Consider the following 18,571-nt stretch of genomic DNA (forward strand, 5'->3'; position numbering starts at 1 on the left):
TTCAGAGTAAACCGCAAAAGACTGACGGGCTTGAGGTTTGACTCCAACATTGTCTCCGGCCACGGCAACAACAGCAACATCTGGACGGATGGGGAAAAACCTGTGGGAGAGACATCAACGACATGTGAAATCAGCTGGAAACGAGCAGACAGCTCATAATAAACAAAGGCTAATATGTCAGCCCGGCGTTGTTGAATGAACGTTTAAACATATTGCGCAATATTACTTTCAGCTTTCTTTCCGGTGCTGTAGCCAGGAAGCTATTAGCATAGCTTTGCCTAAAGATGGTGAGGGGGCTAGCCTGTCTAGGGTCGACGTTAAGACGCACGTTTAGGAACATGACGTGTCTCGAACGCAACGTGCGGATTACAGCCTGGCTGGATTTACGGTCGGGAATATTTGTGGTTGGGATTTTCTCCACGGGTTGAAACGCTGGAGGTGATCGCCGACGTTTGTAGCGGGGACGTCTCTAGCGTCCCAGGAGTGGAGGGCGGCGACGAGATGAAACGACGCACGTCTCCTCTGTCTCCTCCGCGGGTCCGTCCCCCTCCGACGGGCCGCAGGCACCGAGGTAGCGGCTCCGCGGCGTTCCAATTCGGCCCATATGGGACGGACCACAGAGCTTCTCACGTCCTAAATCAAGGCTGCAGAAATCAGCCTCCTTTCACGCTTTCCTGGGGCCACACAAGGCGGGATGGCTTCGCCCCGCCGGCGGATCGTCTCCCAGCGCCGTTGAGGTCGGCTGTAAATCCCGCTGAGGTCAGAGGTCAAGTGTTTTCATCATCCGAAGGACTATCGTTTACAGGTCGCTATTGACGGCGGTCTCGGGAACTGGGCGCAGATTCAAGGCAGGAAGTGAAGAAGAGTCGGACTTAAGTGGCTGGTTGCCCGGCTGTGGGGTTCTGGCGCTGTTTCCACGTCCCGCCCTCGATACCGTCCGGTTCCACCCAGCTGCTGCGGGTTTGATAAGATGGGAGGTTTTCGGGCCTGGACGGCCGATACTTCTCTCATCCGACCAGCCTATCAGAGGAGCCGGAATGTTCCCGTCATAGTAATCCCACACAAATGGTCCGATAGAACCCTGCGGTCTGGACCCGGACCCGGCACACACCAGTCACACCAGTCTCCCCCACATGAACTGGTGTCCTCTCGTTAGCATGTGAGGGATGTTTGTGTTGTTATTGTCTGTCCAGCCAGTGGGGACTAATGTAGCCGCTAGCAGTTTTATTTTTATTCTTTTCTGTGTCATTTCATGTTTCTGATTTAATTTTACGAGGACAAAAGCATGACGGAGGATATGTGGTCGTAGCTCAGAGAAACAATGCTGTTATTGAGGAAGTGGGGGGGGGTTTACAAGGTCGGATGTTGTGTTTGTGGCTTTGTCATATTATAGATCACAAAAGCAACAAACTTGCTCCAAACCCGGGACGTCAGATTCAGACAATCTGAATAAAGAAGCAGAAAAGCTTTAAAAAGGAGGAACGAATCTGCGGCTTCGTCTCAAACTCTCAGTTCTAAACGATGTTTCTCACATGGAATTCTGTTCTGAGCGCTGTTTTTGGAATCGCCTTCCTTTGTAGAGCCAATAATGTGATAAATGACTTCCCTCACGCGTTCGCTGCCCTCGGAGGAGATTTCCTGCCCGACTCAAAATAACATCTCAGCATTTGGAGGCTCTTCGGGGTCGCGGCGCTGGCGTTAGCAGTGCTGGCGTTAGCGGTGCTGGCGTTAGCGATGCTGGCGTTAGCGGTGCTGGCATTAGCGGCGCTGGCGTTAGCCCTGAAGATTGACGCTAATTGCTGGTGACGTTTCTAAGGGTTGGGAGACATATCAGAGCTGCCCCCCCCCCCACACACCGTCCCGTGACCCGGCTCACTTAACGTATTTCCGCTAATCGATCCCCAGCCGGCACCAGAACCCCCTTTATTAGGGGTGTGGAGGATGTTGCGCCGCCGTTACCAACAGAGGGCTCATGTGGTGGCCTTAAATGACCCGAGGGGGGGGGGGGCAGAGGGGTTAATAAAAGCAACAAAGGATGAAACTGTAGATCGCTCAACGAATCGAATGTTTGTTTAGCGCTCGAATGGGCCCGCCAAGTTGCTGGGGGTCAAAGGTCACCGTCCACCCAGAAGAAGGAGAGGAGGCGTGGAGGATCAGTTGGAGCGTGGCGCTCCGGTCCTCCGTTGCTTCGGCGGCGTCATCGTCGGTGTGGAACGTGTAAAATCTGTGATAAAGTGAGACTAAAGTCTGATTTCGAGGGGGGAAATGATCCGGGTGATAAACGGCTGCCAAGCTGAGAAGCTTTTTCCCCCCAAAATGAGAATCTCACCGCAAAAAAAAGCTGTTTTCGCTCACACGTTAAACAACTGTGACAAGGTAATATTTCAGCCCCACGATGATGATGGATGAAACGTCCACGAAGACGCCGCCGACGTCTGACCGGGTTCTGCGAGCCGTGAGTCGGGTTTCCAGAGGAACGCCGCCGGTTGTTCCAGTCAAAACCGCAAGAATCCGACCTGGAGCACCGACGGAGCCTCGGGGTTATCGGCCAACGGGGTCGGATGCATTTGATTGGTCAATACGACGGGGGCGGAGTTTGACACTTTGACCCGCTGCTCATGCTTTGGGGGGGGCTTCATGTGAGGTGTCGGGTTCATAGTCAGGCACATGTTGGCCTGATTATCACAACCAGAACTGGATAACGGGTCGGTAAACTTTCACCCAATTTTTGTCTGTTTTTAGGGGGGATTACCCATCAACCCCTGCAGCGTCACGCTTATCCCGTCTCCCTCCTGCCTCCTCAGGTCTGTTTGTTGCTCTTGGTCGGGCTTCTGCTCCGGACCCGTTTGCGTCTCCGTCGACGGCCACCAGCTGGACTGCGGACCAGAATACACAAACGTCGCCGGTCGGGTTCCGGCCAGAGGTGCGAGGCAGGTCCGAGGGCCGTCAGGTAAAAAGTCTGCGGCTTCTTTCTGTTTAACTTTCCTCGGATAAAGCGTCGCGGACGTTCAGGAAGACCCTCCGTCGTGTGTATTTGTTCAGGGAGCTCAGACAGAACCGGAGGACGGCAGAACCTTGATTCAGAAGCTCCGGGGTCAGTTTAAGCAAACAAACACAAACTCGGGCCGGTTCTTCATCTAGAGGAGAACGTCTGAGGCCGAGCGAAAGTGCTCCGTTATGTTGGTCCGTTATGAGGTCTTCGGGATGAACTGGTTTGTGCTGGAAACCATTAAAAAAGCCCAACATGAGGCGCGGAGCTGTGCTTCTGGTCCTTAAACAATTAAATATTTTTTCCGACAGCGACATTTTCGCCGCTCAAATCCCCGAAACTACGACGTTCTCTTCCTACCATCGTTGGCTCGCTGCCGTTTAATGTGGAAAAAAAACTGACCAGCACGTTAGCTGACATCAAAAGAGAGGTTCAGCAGAGGGAAAGTAAAGCTAATGTGGTTTGTGCTAAATGACCTAATCACGGCCTCTCGTTAAAGAACCCATGTTTGCAATTCAAGCGTCTTGTCATCTATAATCGTTTCCAGTCCCCCTTTTTCATGGTATTAATGTGGAGAGGTTAATTCGATGAACAATATTTTAGCTCTTTTTACTGGTACTTTCCTCTCCGCTTGGGGGAGGAGCAGCATTTGGTTTGCATTTGCTCATTGTATAAAACGCTGCCTTGTTTATGGTGTTTATCACATTACGGCTACGCTAGCTCCCACCAACCAGTTCCGAGTGGTCGAGTCGAACCTAAAAATACAACCTTTAACACCCCGCAGGCTCGCTCTGGCCCCAAATACCAAATAAAGACCAAAACCTTCAAAAGAAAAAGGGCTCGTTTGGCCAGAGAATGAGGTCAGCTTTTCCCTCTCTGCCACAGAACTCCATTGTTGTCCTTCACTAATAAAATCTATATTAACGTGCTCTTTATTAACACGCAAAGTCCTTCCACGTAGCCTGTCAGTGCAGATCTGCTGTGCTATCATCAACATTCTCCAGACGTTATTCAGTTCCAACGTCGTCTTTAAAATATAAGCCAGAATTTATTAATTAGTGAGTGAATGCTAATGTTGCCAACAGAGGTCGCTCAGTAATACCAATTAGTTCCTCTAGGGGCAGACGCTTCAGTCTTTTTCTGTAGTTATTTGCCTTTTTTGCTGCTAAAATGATGTGAACGTTTAAACTAAGACACCGGTTATGAGCTAATCTGGGTTTGGGTCTTTTTGTGGGATTATTTGACAACATAAATAATGCAGTTCGACGTGTCTCCGCGATGGCATCACCGGGTGAACCTGAGCCAGCAGCTTTGGTTTGAAAGGTCGCCTCCCCCTCGTGTCTCCGGGTGTTAAACACACCACATTTCATGCGCCAGAAACCCCAAAAGCCGACGTGCGTTTAAAACAAAAAAAAAATCCGTCAAGTATTGTCATCAAATGAAGTTGTTTGCATTCAATGGAAATCCATAAACTGTCATCTGGTCCAGCTTAAACCGCTTCTGCACCCAACCAGAGGAAAGGTCGGATACAGTTTCACTTTTATTTGACGCGGAGGGAACCCCGCGAGACATTTGGAACCTTCCAGCCTGCAATTTATTTGGAAATCACTGTGAAATTTGTGCCTTTTCCAGCTTTGATTCAGGGGGGTTAGAAAAGATCTGGAACGTTTTCACACATCATCTCTGATGGAGGAGAAGTTTAAGGCCACCCGCCTCCCTGGATCAGCCTCCATCTTTCCCCCTTTAATCTGCCATCTTCTCTAAAGCGCACCCACATAAGTGAACACTTATTCCTCCCAAATCAGGGGCCGGCTGGTCGCCATCACCACCGAGTCATGTGGCCCCGCTTTTCCCATCACGGCCTGGTGACTCTGCTCGTTTTATTGTTTCCGGACTCCTTTTATGCTTCTGCATGAGTCGTTTTCCATCCGTGTCACCAAAGCAGGATTCTTTGAATGACCCGGTCGTAGGTCTGCAATTACGTACTTAACGTCTTTTAGACTATTTGCTTCCGAGTAGCTTATTCCGATCTTCTTTATTTGTGCAGCAGCTGTTAGAATAAAGATTGTCTCTAGGTGAGCCGAACAAGCAACAGTGGCAGGTAAAACTCCCTTATAACAGGAAGAAACCTTGAGCAGGACCCTCCTGATGTTAACTATGTTAGCTGTGGTCCTGATCCCTTCTTGATCCGAAACGCTCCTTTTGACCAAAATAGAAAGTATTTCCCTATTTTTGTGTGTGCTCTGCTCAGTTTAAAGACTAAAACAAACACAATATTTATATTAGCGTCCCCAGAAAGCTGATCAAAACAGAGAAACAGACCAAACGATCACAGTTCTGAACGTATTCTTTCACAGCAGCCAGCCGTCCAATCAGAGGACTGCAGAGAGTCATGTGACTCCCCCCCCCCCCCCCCTTCCCCGGTCACAAATCAGCCCAGAATCCTCCTGAAACCATAAAAGCAGTATAATATAACCACAGCGTTGACTGTAAAGCACAATGTGGCACGGTCCTGTTTCTGTTGCGCTGCTTTTACACCGTCCAAATTTACCTATTTATTACGAATGCTGGGGAGAGGGTCGGTTTTCGTGGCCCCCCTGAAAACACTGCAGAAGCCGTGACCAGAAGACCAGAACCTTGTAAAACACACACATGCGCTCAGACTCAACTCCACGCCCAGACCCGCGGCCCCCTCCGGCGAGGCCCTGACCTGTCTGGGGTTTCCTAGACAACCAGCATCCCCTGGCACCAATCTGTTTGGCTTAATTGACAATGAAATGTCTGGATGGGGGGAAAAAAATCAAATTTTAGACTCGGTCATAAAGGACTCTCTGAAAAAAAGAGCGTAGTGCCTGTGCAGATGAATGGCTGTGCTTTCTTCTTCTGCGGGGTTTTGTTTTTCTTCGGGGAGGCTCCGGAGTTTTTTGGACTTTGCCTCTGAGGCAATTTAATGGATGTGGAGAAACAGCGGCGCAGAAAATAGCATCGCAATATGTTTTCCTCGTGTCTTGGAGCCAAATTTAGGTCACCGGCACAAATCGGGCCTTCTGCGGCTTCTCTGGCGGGGCAGAACCCGAACGGCGAGGAGCCGTCTGTCCCCCGGGAAACACGCTAGCCGGCTCGTGACGCTGTCCGGGGTTGGACTAGACGCATATGGTGGGTGTGAGGACGGGACTCTGCCGCGTCCATCGGCGTTGTGCTAGCCTGACGGGGCGGCGGGTCTCGTCTCGCGCTCCGTTTACTCACGCCGGCTTGTTTTGACAGCGTTGCTTCGGCTGTTTTGACAGCGGCTCACTTGCTCCAAACTCTGCAGCCATTCGGGTCTTTTTTTAATTTTCCGTTGTTTGTACGAGAATCGTCTGCTAATTAGCCCGCTGGCGTTCGTCCCTTTGGTTGTTTTAGTCTCCGGCGATGCTGAGCCGACCCGTGCTGGACTTGGAGGAGGGCGCCTCTGCCCGGTTCTGCACGTTCAGACCCAAAAGAGGACCTGGATGATTTAGAACCTTAAAAATCGACCTGGACCTGGATGCCACCTGTCTACAGGGTCTTCCTGACTCTCCCGGTGACCGGCAGGATGGCTTCCAGCCCCCTCTGTGACCCTGAGGTCAGCACCACTTCACCACGTGGGTCCAGGTGGAAACCCAAGAAAAGTTCCCGGTTTTGTGGTAAATCAGCTGCTGTCACGCGGGGGTGAAGCTGTTAGATCTAATATTAGTGGCGTTTTCAGGCCGTCCGTGACCTCGGGTCCACGGCCGTCAGCAGAAAAACAAAGCCGTGTAACAGAATACTTTAATCTGGCTCCACTCTGGGCCTCCGTCACTCTCAGAACCACCTGTCAGTCATCGGACCAGCGTTTCAGGATTCAGGGTTTTCAGGGCGGCGGCGCTTCACAAAGAAATACACGACTCCAAAACACAGCGAACGGAAGCGGAAGACACACGAGGGGCAGCTCAATTCCAACACCACCACGTCGACTCGGGAATTACCTGCTCACATAACGACGGACGCAGACGTAGCGATTGTTTACGGGACGATCCCGTCGGCCATCAGCCGGAATCCTGGAGGGAAACATGACGAAGGACAGAGCAAAGAAGCCTAAGAAAACGCATCTGTGCATAATTAATGAGCCTAATGTAAATGTTTATATGTGACTGTCCCTTCAGAGATGCATAACGCATTACTGGCTGCCCCCCCTCCCCCCACACACCCACACACAAGTTCATGGAGAGTGTACGAAAGCAAAAACACACACGTGTCAGGCATCTATTCCTATTTACCTAACTACGAGCACATTTATCCGCTAATATCATCCATGGCTGCGCTGCAGACTGCGCTGATTCAAAACACACGTTTGGAAGTGTTGTTCCTGGATGTGAGGATGGTCTTTGGAGACGCTCCAGCAGGAGTTTGGGGTGAAAGCGAACCTTGGGCCTCCAACTGGGGACGAGCTGGGCCTCGATAACTGCTTTTGGGATGCTTTTACATTTGTTGTCATACCTCATTCTGGTGGAGGACCTGTGTGTGTGTGTGTGTGTGTAGCGTCTAGTATCTGTTGACAGCTGCAGACAGGTGGGAAACCTCACAATCACATCAGGCAGGGGCCGTGGGTCCGTGCACGTGCATTCTCCGGATGCGCGTGCACGTGTGTGTCCTACACGTTTGGCTCGGCTGAGGTGTAAAATGATCATAACACAACACATAACAGTTAGTCGTCGTGGCGACGCATCTGATGGTGGTTTACCTGCTCCCAAAGGTCGTGTGAGGAATAGTTGGAACCCGGTTTTTGCCTCTGAAATCCGATTTCACATCGGCGGATTCCTGTAAATCGCTTTCGCTCGCAGTTTCCTCAAGAAAGAGGGCGTTCCAGGTCAAACGAGCGGGTTCGCCGTGGTTCCTGCAGAAGCTCTACCAGCAGCTTCTGAGTCTCCAACTTCAGACCTGCTTCCCACATTTCCCGCCTGTATTTTGGGAACGCGTCCGTCACTGCCTGCTGCGTTTCATATACATGAAAACTTGTCCCCTGAAGTGAAAATAACCCCAGGAGCAGTTCTCTGAATACAAGAAGCTTCTCAGGAACTCCTCTCATGAGTTTTATCCCCCTCACAGAACAGAAGAGTCATATTTGTGGGTATTGCGATTGTGCGCTTTTCCTGGTTGCTGTTTATGGGAGTCGTAAATATGGAGTGTGGAGATTATTGCCGATGGGTAGAAGACGCGGCTTTGCTCCGTCCCTGGGTGGTTGTTGGTGGAGCAGCCTCAAGTCCAGGCTCCACGGCTCCCATTTGATGTCACTCAGTTTGATGTTTTGTGCTTTTAAGTGCGGCACTTTGCTGATTTCTGCGGGTTTGTCTGCTTTGAAGAGGGAGCAAAGGTCTAAAGTTGGCCTGGATTTCAGTCCCTTGATGCCCTTTAGGGGAGGGCGGCCTTTTCGTTAGCTTTGCCTGGTGTGAGGACGGGTGTCAGGTGTCAGGACGAGAGCGGCAACCACTTCCAGAGGCTGAACTGGGACGGACAGATGTGTTTCATCCAGGCGTCCTGCGGCAGAAGAATCCTCACCTGCAACCGTCAGCATCCGTCTTCACGTGGTCGGCGCTCACACGCAGGGGGAAGTGCGAAGCATTCGCTTTTCGTGTTATCTGTAACTCAGAGCCGGCCTCGTAAATGTCCGCCTCCCTGGGGGGTTATTTTACGCTGAGATAAAAGAAAATCATGAAAGTTATCTCAAGCCCGACTCACATTCCAGCTCGGAGGACTGTGCCGAGCGCTGCTCCGCTAATGGAAGACACATTGGAGAGACGCGTCCCCTGTGCCAAATGGGTTATTTGCTCATGTGACAATCCTGGTGCAACAGCGCCCCCTAGTGGTCGGGCAAACTGCCGGGACCGTGAAGTTATTGAAGTCATACTTCGCATTAACGTGGTCCACAGGTCTTCATTCTCCATCCCTGAGCGTCCAGCGCCCGTTGATCTGTTGGGGGGTCAAGGGTCTTCCTCAAGGACCCACGGCTGAGGTGTTGAGGACTGGATGGATTCAGGAGACCTGAGCAACAGGTTTCAATGCCCCAGCAGGGAAAATGGACCCACCCCCATTGTGTTTTTTTTCTTTTTTACAGCACTAACATAACAGCTGGGTGTCTAAAACAGGCAGTGAATGAAGACAAGAGGCAAAAAGTCCAGGAAATAAATGGCCTGGCACACAAGAGGCATTTCAGGGGAAATAGATCGCAGATGTAGCTGCCCAAACCTAAAAAGGAAATGTTTACAACCTGGTGCACCTTGTACACCAAATTGGTGCCAGCAGTCAGGCCTGGGATCCCATTATTCTGGGATTACGTCAAAGCAAAGAATTCCACGATGGTCGAAAGTGCCTCCAAACACAAGCTGAAAGTCATCAGCTGGCTGGAGGAGACCTGAAGCAGAAGGCTTGTTGGTTCCCAGGGGTGTTGTTGTTGTTGTTGGCAACACAAACACAAGCGTATCCTCGTCATTTTCAGGACACACTGGATTTGTTCTCAGAGTTCCGTGAAGAAACCACCTCAGTCACCAGCAGTCGGGGGGAAAAAATCGCCATATTTCCATGAGAAAGATGAGAAATTCATCCATTTAGTTTGGAAAGAAAAGCATTTGGGGATCGTCAAGTCATTCACGTAGAAGAATTCCTACCTGCTGTCAGATGGAATTACACCGTTTCTGAGGAACCGCCTGGAACCGGACTGTCGTTCTGTGATAACTACATCAAGCAATTACCATCGAATTCATGTCGGTATGTTAAAGCAAAGCAGCTGACTGTTGGTCTGCCAGGAACGTTCACAACGATGCTCCTCGTGCCCAGAAGGTTCTCATCCGCAGCTCATCGGATAATGATGATATAACAGGACCTCTGGAATCTCCTCGGGAGCCGGGGGCATCCTTTCAACGTCAGCCAGGCCAGAGTTCACGTTCCGTTCCACCGGAGCCGGACCTTTCAGCATCTTCCGCTCAAGGAGCGACGCGCAAACACGAAGCAGTGGCTCGTTCTTACGCCGTTTCAGGAACCAGCCGCTGGTTTTCCTGGAAAAAAGGGACATTCCGGCGCAACCGTGCGAGGCGGCGCTTGGGAACGGGCAAATTATGGTTTGTGGGAGAGCAAACACGCATTCGTCAAAGGTGATAGTCAGCAAATTCTTTGTTTTTTTTATCCAGATTTCACAATTAAAGTATTTTTTGCGACGCGATGGAGTCATTTCTCGTCGGAGCGCCGCTGCAGACTAAACAGGGCGCCGCGGCCGCGGCTCGGCCCGTCGAGGTTTCCTCCAGGACACGTTTTGGAGGGAGGTGGCCTCCCGAGGAGGAACTCTCAGAGCGCCTGTGAGGTCCGGATGACAACATGATTTGCGGCGACAACTCTCCTTGTCTCGCATATTTGGCTCGATTTTTAAGGTTCTAAAGTTTTTATCTGCGCTTTCGTTTTTCGTCGAGGTTCCTTCGGGTGAGATCATCGAAAGTGGATTTAATAACTTGAAGATCAAATTAAACTTTCACACGCGTCCATCTGGAGCGCACATCTTCCTGGAACTCTCCCGCAATTAATCAAAACATTAGCTGGTGATATTGACAATCTAACAACAGTGAAAAATGGCGGCGGCGGCGGCGGCCAACGAGCGCCGCCAGGGTAAATACGAGCTTGTTCCTCAACGTAAAACACATCTGTCTTCTAGAACATCGCTGCTGGGCTCCGTCAGACAGTAAAGGGAGGACGGTCCTCCCCTGAGACGGCCTCGGTTCTGTGTTCCACCTGTTCCACTGAGCGTCTCCGTCGTCATCCTTCGGTCACATGGCCAAGGAGGAGCGGAGGGCTTCACAGCTACAGGGACGATGAAGAGTCGCTCTGAGCTGTCAAATCATTTAATCGTCTCCATGGAACTTTAAATACAGAATCCTCCCTCTCTGCCTTTGTCGTGCCGACAAATCTCACGTCAAACAGTGCAGACCATAATAACCGTGTTTCACGTGCCAGCCATCGTCACGCGCTGTTTCCAGATCTGTGTCCGGCTGCTCCTGGCAGGTTCCACCGGTGCCCAGCGGTTTCATAAACACCCCGACCCCAGAATGGGCTGCGGCTCCTGGAGCTGATCTCAGCAGCTTTGAGGAAATCCTGGAATTCCAGCCTGGCGTAGCGCTCAGTAGCGCCTCCTTCCTGAGTCACAGCACCTAAATTGAAGATGGCAGCCTTTGTTTCATCTCCCAGCTCGCTGCCAACCTCAGCTGCTCGTTCAGTGTGAAACTACATTAACTCCGTGTTGCTAAAGCAGCCGAGCCACCCACAATTACAATTAAAACAATTAAAAACAATTACAAAGGTTAGTAGAGCAGAGACGTTTATAGCGTCGGTAACGAAACATTGTATATCTGAGGCTGTTGTTGAAAGTATGTGCAGATGTTGCCGAATTGCTGTATATGTAGTGCAACACTGCCCCCAGCGCCGCTGGTGGTACTGCAGCTGAGGAGCTTCTGATGTGAAAACTCCACCCAACTCTGTACAATATCTAAAAATAAATCTTCTAGAAAAAAAAGACACTGGTAATTACCAATAATCCATTTGAAGTTACCAAGAAAATACGTGATTTTTTTTTATCTTTATCTTTGATATATGGTGAGTTTAACTTTCCGACCCTAATAACATCACAAACACCTCGTGCTGTTTGTGCTGCTTTATCCTTTCCTGCCAAAATAAGAAAAGAAAGTACCTGAACTCCTCACGCTCCTCTGCCAGGTTTGCATTTTCTCTTATCTTTGCTATCGCCGCGGTTCGCGGTCAGGAGTTCAGCTTTAAGGGTTGTTTAAGGTAAGAATTTCTGCCGGTAGCTGCCAAGACCCTCCTCTGCCGAGCAAGACCCTCAAAATCCTGACACCTAACCCTTGTGTGTGTTTACTCACACAGCTCTTAAACATTTATATACTCATCCAAACAGTGTCAGGAGGAGAAACCACATTATCCCCCTCTGGTTCGCATTAGCATGCGGCCGAGCCGTTTGCCTCTTCCACCGAGGGAGGGAAAATAACGTCCCGAAACGTCCACAGCAATCAATTTGACAAAACCAAACAGTAAATACAGTGTACACAGAGGACACGGCAGTAAACAGCAGCTGGAGGAGCTGGATTAAGCTCTGATCTCTGAGTCCGTCTCTCGCATCGACTTTGTTTTTCGCTTTAAGCTTCGGCCCACAAACAACTGCCGGTTGGACAAATGCGCCGCGGCTGGAGACAGACAGATATTTCCCCACACGGAGTCGCGGCTCTCGTAAATATTTCCTGAACGCTCTCCATTCGCAGTGACGGAGCCTTTTCCAAACCCATGTGGTGCCATTTAGGGTCCATAGAAGCTACTTTTGTACAAGCGAGTGTCCCACAAGTCAAGACTCGCAGTCTCGGTTTTAACAGTTCTCCCTTTCTAACGCTCATATCCTGGTGTTAAATATCTATAATGTGTTTTCACTGGCTGTGGTGATGGAGGGCCATAAAAATGCTCTTCTTGTTACACCTATAATTGTTCTATTAATAACAGCTATAACTCCAGAGGCCCGCTCTTCATGGAAAGGTGAAACTGTATTTATTGTTTGAAGATGTGACCTGTTTCCAGCCGCCACACACTGTTAATCTCTGGCTACGCCTCTGCCAGCCCGTTTATGTCAGTCTGCAGGCGGGCCGGTGTCCCCGGGGCGCCGCCACAAATCCGGGGCCACACCTCTGTAACAGGATGGACGCCATCGCCGTGGTCATTACCCCTCCATCAACCCTGCAGCCGCACAAACCTCAAACGTACGCACGCACTTTTCTTCAGCGGCGCCGCTATTTTAGAGCCACTTCAAGGACCACCTCAAGTGCTACCTGAAGTCCAGACCTCAGATGGCGTTTTAGACCTTTATGATATTACTGCCGGAGCCAGATCCATCTGGTTCACGGACCATCAAGCTAGTTGGGGTGCTTTTGGAACATGCTAAGCATTTTCTCCTCCCTGATGTTTTTTATGTAAGAATAAAGCAGTCTAACAGAAGAGGGATGAAAGGAGCTGCTAAACATGCTACCAGTTTAGAGCCTTTAACCTAAACTATGCAACCTTTGAATTGAGGCCGGGATTGTACTCTTTGCCAGTGGTTCTCAACTGGTGGGTCGCGACCCAAAAGTGGGCCGCGGGCCCGCTCTGGGTGGCCCGTGATGTCTTATTTCTGACAAAATAGTGCTGCTGAGGGACTAGCCATGGTAACCAGCATTTGATTGATGCTCACTGCTCGTTTGTGATCCTCGGAGGTCAGAGGGCAGAGTGAAATGTGACCCGGAGTGCTCACATGTGCCAGAATGTGTGGGACCGGTTGAGAGCCCTGCTCTCTACGGACCTTTACGGCCGAAGACTTTGTTTCTCAGCCTTTTATTTATACCAAAATGACTCGTCCAGAAGTTTCCACACCCTCATAATCCACGAAAGCTTTATATATTTGACACACATGCGGCAAAGTGAGTGTAAAAGAGGAAACTAAGCCGAGCGTGTCGGTTTCGTGCAAAGGCATCTTTCTTAATATCAGGGATTAACGTTGCTGCTCACTCACAGGATCACACGGGGACAGTTAATGAAATTCCGAGCTTCAGGAGATGACGAAGGTCCCGAAGTAAATCCCAGACCGAGAAAACTTCATCTGGCAAATTACAGGATGGAAACAAGAATTTAGCATTTTTAGCTGCAGTAAAGCCTCATAATTGATTTTAAGTCCTCGGCGCGAAATTTGCATCCCGCCTGCGACTGGCAGAGTTTTGGTTCGGATTAAGGAAAAAGGTTTTGGTTTTTATTAAATATGTAAAACGCAGCCTGCCTTCGTGACTCCGGCCCTCGTCGCCTTTATCAGCCCGTCATGGAAACTCCAGCTGTTGGTCAAACAAATTCAATTCATTGGACGGGACATTTTTCCCCGTTTGTCTGAATTCAGAATCTCATTTTGTTAATGTGAAACGAACAAAAACATCCCACAAACTTCCTTTACTCCACAGATGCGTCTTCAAGTCCCGCCCCAGGAGTGCCGCTCCAGCCAATCAGAGAGCTCCGGAGGCAACTAACAGCCGATTTGCTTTCAGACCGTTGACGAAAGTTCCTGAAGATGCAACCGAGCAGAAAATGGGAGTTAAAAGATCTCAGATGTGGAAACGGTCAGAGCGCCTAAACAACATGTTTGTTGTGTCCTCTGCAGGCCAGCTGCTGCTGAGAAGATCCACTGGCACCACTACAGACGGAACATTCTCAGGTGGCCCTGTCCTGGTTGTAGGCGATGATTACAAGGTCTGGAGAACAGACAATTACAGGGGAACCAGGGGAACATGTGAGGAACACGTGTGAAGGCTGAAGGGAGGCAAGCTGGTTCTCTGCAAGACAGGTGAGCAGTTGGTGGGAAACACATCCCTTCATCTTCATAGCAGAAGGTGGAACACGGCTCTCCTGGACGTCGGTCGGGGCTCGGGGCTGGTCCAACAGGAAGGACCAGTGTGTGAGGTCATCTCACGTCCTCTCTGTTCTCCTGCTGACCTCCCTCCATGTCCACTAGATTAAGGTTGCAGTAAAGGAGGATTCTCTTGTCTGCAGAGTGGGAACCATCTGATAGTTTTATGCCGGCTGCTTCCTCCAGCAGCTCCCGCTACTCCAGCCCCCCCTCCCCTCCCCCGAGCTGCAGAAACCTGCCTCATCTGCACCCAATCACAATAATTATCCCAAGAAATGTACTGCTGAGTCCGTGAGAGATGAAGGGAACGAGGCGCAGAGGCACCGTCGCCTCCCTCCTGTCCTGATTAGTCAAGGGAAGAAGATGCAGGGACGGAGACATCTGCAGCCTCCACAGAGAGATGAGGGAGGGGGGGGGGGGGTGTTTCTGCAGCCCAGGAAGGAACAACGACCTCTGAGGGTCCCGTCAGGCGTCCAAACCGCCCGTCCTGCTTCTCCAGGCGCTCAAAATTCCTCCTGTGGGACATTTTCAGAAACGTCCGTCAGAACTTTTACGCCAAACACACAGAACCTAAGTAAGGCAGCAGTGCACATCCTCCAGGAACCGGCAGCTCACAGGCACGTCTGTGTGGAGCTGCGGCCCCTGGGGGCCATGAACATTCATTAATGAACCCTGATATTGCACAAGCACCATCATCATCATCACTCACTCACTCACAGGCCTCTCCTTATTAAAAAGACATCAACTAAGTCAGTAAATGTGTGTTTAGGTTCAGATTAGATGTTTCTTGTATTCATTAATCCGCCCTCGCACTGCTGTGACTTTGGCTGCACTTCCACTGATGAGAGAATCTAAATCTGCTCAGTTCTTGAGGTTTTGGAACGTTAAAACCCCCCAAACAAACATCAGCTGCAGCCGCCCTGAAGAAGTGTGGTCGGTCCAGCTTTACTGCCCCCTGGTGGCCGCTCCCAGAGGCGCCTTTAACCTAAATAGGTGGACAAAAAACATTTTTCTGTCACTTTTTTGTCCTCCTGCTGCTCACGTCTTCATTTTGGGGTCGGTTCCAAGACCGGCTGTTTGGCTGAGTGTTTGATGGATGAAAAAGGTGACAGGAGTTAGCAGCAAACAGGAAGTTAGCGGCTGATGTGACCTCACCGGCACTTTCTCAGACAGGCCTCGCTTGACCTGATTACGATTCGGACTTTTCTGTCTGACCACATCAGAAGAGGTTTCTCTGGTTCCTCTGGGTTTTGGTAGCTCCACTCAGATGAGTTTTAAGCTTTTCCTAATAAACCTTTTCCAACTCTTCAGCCCCCAGCGCAACTTTTGAAAGCTCCTAAAAGCTCCAAATTTATCCAGCAGCTAAACTCCTTGAACACATTTCAAACAGTGGTCAGAAGACGGCGTTCCGAGGTGTGGACAGAGCCGCTCGGCCTCTGCGTCCCACCTCCAGGACGGCGGCTCAGACGTGCTGTAAATTCCTGGTGAACGGTGACGCCTGTAGCAGGGGCCAGAGTGGAAAATGTCTAAAAAGTAATGGGAGATGAGGAGAATTTGGATTTTAAAGCAAACGGGAGTCCAGACCTGATTTCTGGAGCTCGCCTTCTCTTCCTCTGTGGACTCGGAGCTTCTCTTCATCTGTCAGGGATCCGTTTGCACCCCCCTCCACTGAAAATATGCTAACTTGCGCCGCTGACGATGCAGCGACGTCGCTGTTGGCGACAGGGTTGTTTGTTCAGATTGTCCTGAGACGGTCGAGCTTCTCCAACCACCTTCTCCTCACAGACAGGATGTTGCTTCTCTCCAGACCAGGACGCCATCAGTGAGAAAGCAGGAAATATTGCTGGCAGCGACTCCCAGACATGCTAATAATTGTTCTCATGAATTCTCGCTCTGACAGGTGTGTTTTGTTCTCCTGGAGACTTTTTTATTTCTGGAGTTGGACTCGTTGCCTTTTGATGGACTGGTTAAAACGGGGGCCAGTAAAACAGCGAGTATTGGAGGCCAAGTGTAAATAAAAAACCCTGACAGGCTGCAGGAATGTCTCACTAATGCCCAGACTCAACACACGTTCATAAAAACCAGTGCCAACACAACCTGAGTTAGTGTGTGCTCTGGGGTGGGGGGCGTTTTTTGTTTTTTTTTAATGGCTCACATACATAAATCTGAACTTTGTGGTTTTGGGTTTCGTGAAATTAATTGTTTGGAATCCAGCAGCAGACTCGTTGTTCGGCTCTGGCTTTTTTTTTTATTATTTTACGTATTTTTTTTGCTTCCCCTGAATTGGCTGGCTGACACAGTGACCTAAACTGGCCTGAGAAAAGCAGCATTCATCCATTACTTGTGATGCGGAGCGGCTGCCAGCACCGGGATGCTGCGCTGCACCGTTTCAGGGTGGCTGCACAACATCTGCAGCACTGACGCAAGAGACATCCTCCACATTCGTTCTAAAACCATTAAAGGCCGATTATTCATCTGCTCCCGACACCTTCTGTCCAATCCTGACACCTGCTGGTCACAGGAGCAATTACAACGTTTACGAAGACCAACTTTGACCTTTGTTGATACTTGTTGACACATTTTAACCATCAAACGTGTCGAATTGGAGCCGAGTTGACGGTCACGTGTCCATCAATTGTGTCGGATTAACTGTCAGTTGTTAAACTGGTTCAGAAACCTTAAGACCGCACGAGTGTAAACCAGGTTCTTCCATAAATCGACCATCATCCAGTTTGACTTTGATCCAAAAGGAGTTCAGAGTGGTGGTTTTCATCACAAATTAAATGTTCGAGCTCACAACAGCCACAGGAAGGGAGCAAAATAACAGATTCTGTGAATTACTCTGTAGAGTCGTTCAGCTCCTTCAGTGAGCAGCCAGAATCCCAGAAAAGGTTGGAGACCGTTGCCAAGAGCGTCACATTAACCAGTGTTTACTGGGAATTCCAGGATAATTTCAGTGAGAGGAGCACAAGCGAAGCGCCTGAGTGGTCAGATTTAAATGACCAGATTATAATTAGGGTCTAACTCACGGAAATCTGTATTTTCTATCAAACAAAAAGTCTATTTTCGTTCCATCAAACGTGCAGTTCCTACGGTGGCCGGTAGGGGGAGAGCAATCAAAAACAAACCAAATTTAGGGTTTGATTATTCAGGCTGAGCTGCTCAGAGATTATTGGCTTTAATTACCCTTTTGTCTAATGAGACATCAGATCCTGTGAGGGACCCTGAGGCCAGCGGAGGGTCGTGGAGGGTTGACCTTGGTGACCTTGGCTGCTCCTTCCCGCCAGAATAAACGATGGTTGGCTGGTTTCCTGGTCAAGTTCTTCAGAATCTCACGTCATGGCGAAATACCTCATGTTCTCACCTGCACAGGTGCGTTGGCTGTGTCACGCCTGTTGACCACTGAAGGTCACAGCAGGGCGCCACCAGCTCCCGGAACCCCACAGGAGGCCAGAACCCTGCGCAGCTTCCCGTCCTCTTCTCTGGAGCGGACCCAGTCGGCTCGGACCGCCAAACCACAGCTTTCATTAAAAAGCGAGCGCCGCTTGGACGGGTTCTGGTGAGAGGTAATGAAAACGCGTGTTTCTGTCTCCGCAGCACCAAATAACCGTCGTGTTTCAGACCGCAGCTCTGAAAGTGGAGGCTCGTCTGTCGGCCGCTGACAGTTCTGGCAGCGGTTCTCCTCTCCGGAGCCGGAAGGCGTTCCCAGCAGCGCCCACCTCATCACCGGACTGGGGGGAATTTCATTTCCGTGACATCATCATCAGCCTTCGAACAGCCAGCAGCAGTTTCTGTACGTTAGTTATTTCACCTCCGCGTCACCTTCGCGCTTGTTTTCGTCCGTTTTAGACTTGACCTGTGATAAATTAACCTCACCTGTCTTTGACCACGCCCCCTTTGTCCAGAACAATCGCTTCTGTCATGTTTTATTAATTTAATCTGTTTTAAAAAAGGGACAATTTGAGTGTTTTATATTGTAGTTTCCGGCGGCTGCGGTTATATTTGACACCAGCAGGGGGAGACAAATCCCAGCAGCGCTTTTGGGGGCGAGCAAACGTCATTCTGGCATCTTTAACCACAATAAAAATACCTCTACGGATATTTTATAGGATTTTTGACAC

Source organism: Takifugu rubripes, chromosome 14 (assembly GCF_901000725.2).
Source record: "Takifugu rubripes chromosome 14, fTakRub1.2, whole genome shotgun sequence".
Classification (NCBI taxonomy): Eukaryota; Metazoa; Chordata; class Actinopteri; order Tetraodontiformes; family Tetraodontidae; genus Takifugu; species Takifugu rubripes.